The sequence below is a fragment of the Aplidium turbinatum genome, chromosome 1, assembly GCF_918807975.1.
Source record: "Aplidium turbinatum chromosome 1, kaAplTurb1.1, whole genome shotgun sequence".
NCBI lineage: Eukaryota > Metazoa > Chordata > Ascidiacea > Aplousobranchia > Polyclinidae > Aplidium > Aplidium turbinatum.
Genome location: NC_137472.1, coordinates 57,178,108 through 57,187,802, shown reverse-complemented (window position 1 = coordinate 57,187,802; position 9,695 = coordinate 57,178,108). Strand labels below are relative to the sequence as shown.

Genomic DNA, 9,695 nt, shown 5'->3' with positions numbered 1-9,695 from the left:
CACCATTTGGATGCATCTGGCCAGCGTTGGCGTCTGCATCTTGCCAACGCTGGCTTCTGCATCTTGCCAACGTTGGCTTCTGCATCTAGCCAACATTGGCTTCTGCATCTTACCAACGTTGGCAAAATGTTTTATGCACCATTTGGATGCATCTGGCCAGCGTTGGCGTATGCATCTTGCCACCGTTGGCGTCTGCATCTAGCCAACGTCGACTTCTGCATCTAGCCAACGTTGGCTTCTGTATCTTGCCAACGTTGGCAAAATGTTTTATGCACCATTTTGCTTCATCTTGCCAACGTTGGCATTTGTATCTGGCCAACGTTGGCAAGATGGCTTGTGCACCATTTTGCTTCATCTGGCGCCTAAATTCTGGTTGACTTTTATGCACCATGATGCTGCTTCATCTGATCTATTGACTATTGTGATGCCCGCGCTTTGACCAAGGTTGGCCATGCAAAGCAAGCTGGTGCATAAAACATCTGAACAGCATTGGCATCTACATTTGCCAAACGTCTCTGTACTTAAACCTCGCTCATCACCAAAAGTTTATTGTTGAACCTAGCTAATCCTTGGGCGAAAGAACAGCAGCAACACGGATTTATAAGCAACACTTCTCCCTTTGTGACAAAGCAAAGTAACAGCCGAGCTTCGTATATTTTCACATTTATTAGAAACAAGCCACATCAAATCGTATTGACAGATGGAGATTCATTGCACATCAGCAGCTTTTTCTTGTGTATCTTTATCATTGTGAATTCCTGCGAATGAAACAAAAATATTTAAATCAAGAGGGCTGTTTGGCAACAGTGTAGGAATCATAGGCGTAACCAGGGGGGCAAAAGGGGCAATGCCCCCCAAATTTTCAAACTTTGGATTCCGAAGTTGAGCCCTTTGTTGAAAATGCAATAAAGTTTGTAGAAATTTATATCGTTTTCCAAGAGATCTGGCTATTAACACCCCCAAGGACTTGTTTTAGACACACAGAAAGACACCAATAAATTTTCCAAATCGTAAATCGCCCAAAATTTACGCGATTTACATTTCTTTGAACTAATTTGTGGAAGCAATTTCAGAATGGCTTACTCTGTTGGGCTTTTGTGTAGTTATTGAGTTTTTGTTTAGCTGTGTTTTTGGTGTTCTCTAATTTAGCCGCAGTTTTTGCCAGTTCGTGTGTAAGAGCTATCTTTAATAAGTTAATAGCTGTTTATCTGCTAATAAATTTCATACAAATATTACCCTAAAAGTGTTTTCAGAAAGCGCTATAATCCATTATTTGAGTGTAATTTTTCAAAAATTTTCCGGGGGAGCATGCCCCCGGACCCCCTTAGAATACGCGTGCCTTCGGCACGCTCTAACCCCGCTACCAGTTTTATTGCTTCAACCCACCAGGATACGCCACTGCACATCAAGTGGCGATGGCTTTAAATCAAACACTTTGTTGTTCTCTTCAATTCATCAAATATTTGGCCCCCCCCAAAACATTTTTCTGGCTACGCCACTGTGTAGGATTTTGATCAGTTGTCGTTCAGGATACTACGAAGTTAATTGACAATCTGTAATATCAATGTAATATCCCTCTCTCCAACGTGCGTGACAAAAAACTTATCATTCGATTCTGCGCCACGCAGAGCAATAATCAAGTTCCAATACATTCTAATTGCGTGTACAGTAGTTATTCAACAACTAAAGCAACACATGCGCTGTTGTCTTTCAAACATATAACAAGCTCACCAAAAGTTAGTTTTTGCCGTTTTCAGCCACCTTGCCTGTCCTTCCAATTTCGAAATCACTCTGAAACTCTTCATCAATTTGCTGCACGGCAGCAGCTTTGTCGTGCGCCATCACCATGTCTAATCATGAAAGTAAAAAAAGAAGTGTTAAATCAGCATATAATGCCGACATAGCCTACTAACCACCATGTTCGTTGTTCACATCACTGCGAATACACCACTAAAACATTTTCATACATTACTCAATACTCTTCACAATTACATCATACATTAATCAAAAGAACAAAATGGCATAGTTATGACATAATCATTTAGTCGTAGTAAAAACATTTATCCGTACTCACCAAGAACAATCTTTTTCAGATTCTTTTTTAAACAATCAAACGAGTGCTTAGACTTCACGACGTTTTTTTTTTCCTTTCTTTTTTCTCGACATGCTTTGAACTGTGTTGTGTTCGATAATAATAGTTGGTAATAAGGCCACTGATACAATCGCTTGCATTTTTGCCAACAGCTTGTCTTAAATTTGCTACCTGCAAAATGTAAATCGAATGTAATGACAGGGGTTTCATCCATCATATTAAAAAGCTTCAGCACTTGTTACAGACATTTTCGACTGTTACAAATGACAGCCAACGTTTAAAGTTTATTTTGGGATTCCAGTCGTCTGTTTTGTTGCCTATGTAGGTCGCAGTGTAGGCTACTGTAGGCTATGTCGTCGCAATGGGCGCAAAATAAAACATGTTATTATTATTATTATTCAGTTGACGGCAATGGAAGCTACATTTGCAAATACTCTACAACCATCACAGACCTATCCACACGACATAAAAATACAAACACATTCAAGCAGTCAGGCAAACACTGCCGGAGCAGCAAAATCAAAGATTGAGCAGAACCCTACACATGTTGTGGGACATCACAAGCTCTGCTACTTTGCTGATATCTTCTTAGCACTCATCTAGAAGCACTGGCACTAAATTTGTCACGAGAATATTTCATATGAAAGTTTTCCATTGGTCATTGAGTTTTATAACTTTCTCTAAATTGAGTTTTATAACTTTCTTTAAATTGTGTAAACGTAGCCTAGTGACAAAAACGACTTTACACAATTATTTCAGGTTCAATGAATAAAAGACATTCACTTACCAGGTTTTCATAAACATTGTCGTAAGTCATTCTTATAGTTTCATTTTGATCATTTCTAAAACTTCTTTCGGCCGTAATAGGCCTATCTCAATTGAATTCGATTTTTTATATTTTCGATGCAAGAAGCAAAAATTCCTCTTAGCGCTGTTCACATAAGCATTGTGCTTTCGGCTCTCCACGTAATTGTGTATTGAGCACAACCGCCATGCTTGAACAGTCGAAGTGAATCGAGTGACGTCATAATCCCTTTAGCAAAGGATTAAGTCATGGCCTCTGTCTTCCTTCATCAAAACAAACCAAGTTCTTCTGCTAAATTGCATCTCCTCACGTTGATATAACACATCGCCGCATTCTAAAGCTTTGTTGCCTCTTTCACTGCAACGCGTCATATTGCCCAGTCAAAGTTTAAGTAGTGACGTCATAATGGAGTTTTCACAACAATTATTGTGCCTGCAGTGTTGTTCTATGCACCGCGGGAGTAGAAAAAACGATTTGCCGGATCGTTGAAAGTAAAAGTAGCAATCGTTTTGTGAAATCTCGCTTCAAGAAATTGAGGAGAGATTTCGACGCAACATGACTGCTCCTGAAGCTGGCCTATTGTGCAAGCTTTGCTACATTTAAAGTAAAGACGTCCCTTTGTTGGCGACACGAGAATCTTACCCACGTGGTCAAAATCAGACAGTGAGCGAGACTGCTCTCAGAACAAAATCAACAAGTGATACTGCATCAATCGATTTTTTTTTACATTGATTCAGCGTCTGCAGACAGGTCAGCAGCGCGGCGGCAGTGCAGCCGCAACTCAATGATTACATGATCACCACAATCATGCTGCTGTGTCGAGCGCTACTAAACATCAACAAGTGAATTCGATTAAGCTTACAAGTTGTTTTAAATTTTCTTGAACTGCACGCAAATTTTGAGGTTAGTCCTGAAAAAATGTTTTCAAAAATATTACAAAACATTTTAGTATAGTTAAACTTGAAAATTAAAAAAGCTTTTGTTGAACATAAGAAAAAAATGAAGACCTGGCAACTTGAATTAGCAACCACGTTTTTAAGTTTATCGCTTGTTAGTTACCTTACCAACGTCTGCAGACGTTGAATCAATGTAAACAGAACGGATTATGCTAGTTGGGTATTGGAGGCGCCAAAGCCTAAACTTTCTGGAAGTGTTCTCTGAATCACAAGACATTTATTGCACTAAATTATCTGAAGCAATTGAATATGAACAAACGATTTTTATCATGGCGTTGTTGGTACAAGAATACGGTATGCGAAAGAAACTGTGTTTTTCCACTAAACCACATGAGTCATTTAGTTAAAGAGTCATTTTATTGTTGGCTATTAATATTTTCAAAGAATAAATCCAGTGAAGCTGAAATAAAGTAGCCAACGTTGCAATTGTTTATTTTGTAGAAACGCGTAGGGCGAATGGAAACTTTAAACTGGTTCGGTATCAAGCACGTTATCGCGTTCGCGTTTTGTTGCTCCTACCTTTTTCTAGACCTCTGCTCCGTTTGGCATAAACAAACTTGGCAAACTGTTGGCTACACTTCTGACCAACTCTGGTCTTAACTATTCATAGTATACTTGTACGGTATCAAAAAATAATAACAGCATTGATAGCCTATTATAAAAATGTAAAATTGTAGCAAAATCATGGTATACATTTGCATAATTTTAAAGAAAACACCGAAATTGTTATGAATTGGCACAACGCTGGCAATGCTTCTGACCGATGTTAGCCAACCACACAACTGTGTTTTGAAGCAATACCACATGAAAAGAGGTTTGTGTTAGTAATTTTAAAGATTAAAACAAATAAACCTGAAATAAAATCTTTGAGACCTTTTTGAACGCATGATAAGAAATAAGTTATTGAAATTGATGGCGTATTGTTGGCAACATGTTGGACATAATTGCCAATCTTGTGCCCTCACATCCAGGATATAGCAGACATTGCAATTGTTTATTTTGTGGAAACGTGTAGGGCAAATGGAAACTTAAACTGTTTCAGTATCAAGCACGGAATCACGTTCGCGTTTCTGTTGCTCCTACCTTTTTCTAGACCTCTGCTCCGTTTGGCATAAACAAACTTGGCAAACTGTTGGCTACACTTCTGACCAACGCTGGTCTTAAATATTCATAGTATACTTGTACGGTATCAGAAAATAATAACAGCATTGATAGCCTATTATTAAAATGTAAAATTGTAGCAAAATCATGGTATACATTTGCATAATTTTAAAGAAAACACCGAAATTGTTATAAATTGGCACAACGCTGGCAATGCTTCTGACCGATGTTAGCCAACCACACAACTGTGTTTTGAAGCAATACCACATGAAAAGAAGTTTGTGTTAGTAATTTTAAAGATTAAAACAAATAAACCTGAAATAAAATCTTTGAGACCTTTTTGAACGCATGATAAGAAATAAGTTATTGAAATTGATGGCGTATTGTTGGCAAAATGTTGGACATAATTGCCAATCTTGTGCCCTCACATCCAGCATATAGCCGACATTGCAATTGTTTATTTTGTGGAAACGTGTAGGGCTAATGGAAAGTTTAAACTGTTTGGGTATCAAGCACGTTATCGCGTTCGCGTTTTGTTGCTCCAGCCTTTTTCTAGACCTCTGCTCAGTTTGGCATAAACAAACTAAAATGAAACTACTTTGTTGGCAAACTGTTGGCTACCCTTCTGACCAACGCTGGTCTTAAGTATTCATAGTATACTTGTACGGTATCAGAAAATAATAACAGCATTGATAGCCTATTATTAAAATGTAAAATTGTAGCAAAATGATGGTATTACATTTGCATAAATTTGAAGAAAACACCGAAATTGTTATGAATTGGCACAACACTGGCAATGCTTCTGACCGATGTCAGCCAATCACACAACTGTGTTTTAAAGCAATACCACATGAAAAGAGGTTTGTGTTAGTATTTTTACAGTTTAAAACAAATAAACCTGAAACAAAATCTTTAAGACCTTTTTGAACGCATAATAAGAAGTATTGAAATTGTTGGCGTAATGTTGGCAATGTTGGCAAAATGTTGGACAAAATTGCCAGCCTTGTGCCAACATACCCAGCATATAGCCGACGCTGGCCCAGCAATCAATGTTTGCTGGGGTGCCTTGTATGCTATATAGGCTACGTAAGGAGGGGGCACCTCAGATGAATTTTCGAAATTTTGCTTTGAGCTAACAACAATACTGTACAAACCTTGAACAAATACATTAATTGCTATTGAAATTCTTCTGTTGCCATGAAAGAAAATATATTTAAAAAAAAAAACTTTCATTACACATGTAGCCTATGGTGTATCAAAACTTGTCGCTCAAACTTCAAATGAAATCTAATTTTAAGTTGATGGTAGGTTATTGGTGAACTACAAGATGTGCGTCTTGATTAAAACATGATTGTCGGGCCTGAACATGCATAAAATGTAGTTAAAACAAAGTTGAATTGGTCAACATTGTATGAGGAACAATCCTGCCAAACCCAGGACGTTTCCATTTTTGACATTGATTCAACGTCTGGAGACGTTGAATCATTGTAAATAACGGTTGATTTGCTGTCTGGGGTGCAAATAAATTTTTACAGAAGATTTTAAAGCCCTGTAAGTTTCTAAACTATTTCTACTTAAAGAATCAAATCAGCTGTGAAGATTCAGAAAAGCATAGCTTTAAAATGGCTGCAAACATATAATTTACATTATTGACATGTCAGCAAGCTATGTTTAGAATCTTTCCTTTAGTAGTATCTACTATACTTTATAAATTTAAAATATATAGCTACCACCATAGATGACACGAACCCAATAATAAAAAACAAAATAATTATGCTGCGACTTTGGCAAGAGGTTTTAGGTCGAAATGTTCCCAACGTTGTCTTGCAGTGTGGACAATTATGATTGACTACTTTCATGTCATCAAACAGAAACGGCAGGCAACAACACAATGGGCTGGCACAACAGAAAAATAAACAACACCAGTGAAAAGCAGCTCGTTTGTATTCACTTTCCCTCACAGTGGCAACAACATTATTGCAAGTGGAACAAAACACTCCATTGGCTGGAAATTTTGTAAACTGCATAATTATTGGTTGTGTTGTACCCACTTCATTGTGGACCGAGGCTCCTTGTGTTGGACTGATCGTCATCAATTGTACTTGATCCGTTGGAATGGGAGCTTTGAAATTAATTCCCGTAGAATTATCAGATTGCAAAAACGCTGTTGCAACGTTGGTCGGGTAGTTTATCGACGCATCATGAATTTCGTATTGTTCTGTCATCGTAGATGAATCCACAAGTTTTGGGTTGTCCTTGTTGTTCATTTTACTCAGCAGTGCAATAAAATAATTTTTAGTTGTTTATTTATTATAACAGCCACTTACGCTTCTAGAATTGATAAATCATTAAAAGGAATACACATACAAATTGTGAGCGCAGAGCTTTGATGTTGCTACAAGCTTCTGTTGGACTTAGGATGAAGAGGAAAGATTAAAACAGCAGGTTTGTATAAAAAAAATTGAATGAGGTTGTTTACCAGATACTTAATGTAATAGCATGAAACACTCTTCTGGTGTGAACTAAGATAAGCTACTGCAAGGTGTTCCAGGTGATAATTTGCTTTTTATTTCAACGTTTCGTCAATCGGACACGATTGACTTCTTCAGGAGGCCGGATCAGGTAATGACTTCCTCCTGTCTAGCATGGCAGAACACGGGACCTTGTTGCTGGCAATTGTAGCCTGCTTAGACGTCTGTGATCTCATACAAAGTTGAGTAAATGTTGGGCTCTGTTGCTTAGAAGATGTCCTTGCGGTATCTAATTTCACAATCAGGAAAGTTTGAGAATCAGTTGATGATATGCTTTGTTGAAAAAGTTGACTTGACAAATGAGAAAGAGAGAAATAACAATAAAGTTTTTTTTTCTTCATTTTTACTGATTACCAAGGTTTGGAGCACTGCCTCTTTAGGATTTTTCAGAGAACGTAATACAAGCTTACAAAGGTTAATTATTAACACAAAAGTTATTAAAATGACAAAAGCAATTCAAAAGAAAGTTTCTGTTCTTAAAGCTGAAATAAGTTACGCTTAATGACGTTGTATTGACGTAAAAGTTCTTGCCTATCTAAAGTTTCCAATTCCTTAAGCCTTTGATTCCCTTCCAGGACATGAATACACAGGTGGTCCTTTCTTTTTGGTGTCTATTATGGCTTGGTTGTTGTATATCTTGTGCAAGTCCATTTTAAATGCTATAATGCTGATTAATCATTCATCAAAACGAAACTTTACCTCTCAATGAACAAAATTTCTTGTCGTTTTGAAACACTTTGAAAACTCAATATCACTGTGTTTGTGTGGATATCAAACAGCTGTAATTGATTGAATTTTCTGAGGAGCAATCCTGCCAAACCCAGGACGTTTCCATTTTTGACATTGATTCAACGTCTGGAGACGTTGAATCAATGTAAATAACGGTTGATTTGCTGTCTGGGATGCAAATAACATTTTTACACAAGATTTTAAAGCCCTTAAGTTTCTAAACTATTTCTATATGAAATCAGCTGTGAAGATTCAGAAAAGTATAGCTTTAAAGTGGCTCCAAACATATTATTTCTATTATTCACATGTCAGCAAGCTGTGTTTAGAATCTTTCTTTTAGTAGTATCTACTATACTTTATAAATTTAAAATATATAGCTACCACAGATGACACGAACCCAATAATAAAAAACAAAATAATTATGCTGCGACTTTGGCAAGAGGTTTTAGGTCGAAACGTTCCCAACTTTGTCTTGCAGTGTGGACAATTATGATTGACTACTTTCATGTCATCAAACAGAAACGGCAGGCAACAACACAATGGGCTGGCAAAACAGAAAAATAAACAACACCAACAAAAAGCAGCTTGTTTATATTTACTTTTCGTCACGGTGGAAACAACATCATTGCAAGTGGAACAAAACACTCCATTGGCTGGAAATTGTGTAAACGGCATAATTATTGGTTGTGTTGTAACCACTTCATTGTGGACTGAGGCTCCTGGTCTTGGACTGAGCGTCATCAATTGTACTTGATCCGTTGGAATGGAAGCTTTGAAATTAATTCCCGTAGATTCCGTAGAATTATCAGATTGCAAAAACGCTGTTGCAACGTTGGTCGGGTAGTTTATCGACGCATCATGGATTTCGTATTGTTCTGTCATCGTTGATGAATCCACAAGTTTTGGGTTGTCCTTGTTGTTCATTTTACTCAGCAGTGCAATAAAATAATTTTTAGATGTTTATTTATTACAACTGCAACTTACGTTTCTAGAATTGATAAATCATTAAAAAGAATACACATACAAATTGTGAGCACAGAGCTTTGATGTTGTTGCAAGTTTTTGTTGCAGCTATGGGTGAAGAGGAAATATTAAAACAGCAGGTTTGCATAAAAAAATGAATGAAGTTGTTCACCAAACATTTAGTTTAATAGCAGGAAACACTGTTTCGGTGTGAACTAAGCTAAGCTACCATGAGGTGTTTCAGGTGATAATCTGCTTTTATTTCGACGTTTCGTCAATCAAACACGATTGACTTTTTCAGGAGGCCGGATCAGGTAATGACTATACCTGTCTAGCATGGCAGAACGGTGGACGCGACAATTTATCGAAAGACAATTTATCTAACGACACTTCATCGAAACGACAGTTAATCGAACCGACTGTTTATCGAAATGACAGTTTATCGAACGACGAATCTCCCGAAACAAATTTCTTCAAAAATTTTAATGCACATTACTCAAGGGTTAGGGTTAGAGTTT

At 37.3% G+C, this 9,695-nt stretch overlaps 1 long non-coding RNA gene across 2 annotated transcripts; it reads right to left on the bottom strand.

Annotated features, from left to right (window-relative positions):
• Window positions 1-434: 434 nt before the first annotated feature.
• Window positions 435-3,303, bottom strand: LOC145777856 (uncharacterized). Of its 2 annotated transcripts, XR_014290391.1 has the most exons (4): window positions 2,880-3,303; window positions 2,075-2,263; window positions 1,732-1,850; window positions 435-758 (listed from the first exon to the last, which is right to left on the bottom strand). It is a non-coding gene; the product is annotated as an uncharacterized LOC145777856 (long non-coding RNA). The 2 variants fall into 2 exon arrangements; XR_014290390.1 differs by having other exon boundaries at window positions 2,075-3,303.
• Between the last annotated feature and the right edge of the window lie 6,392 nt (window positions 3,304-9,695).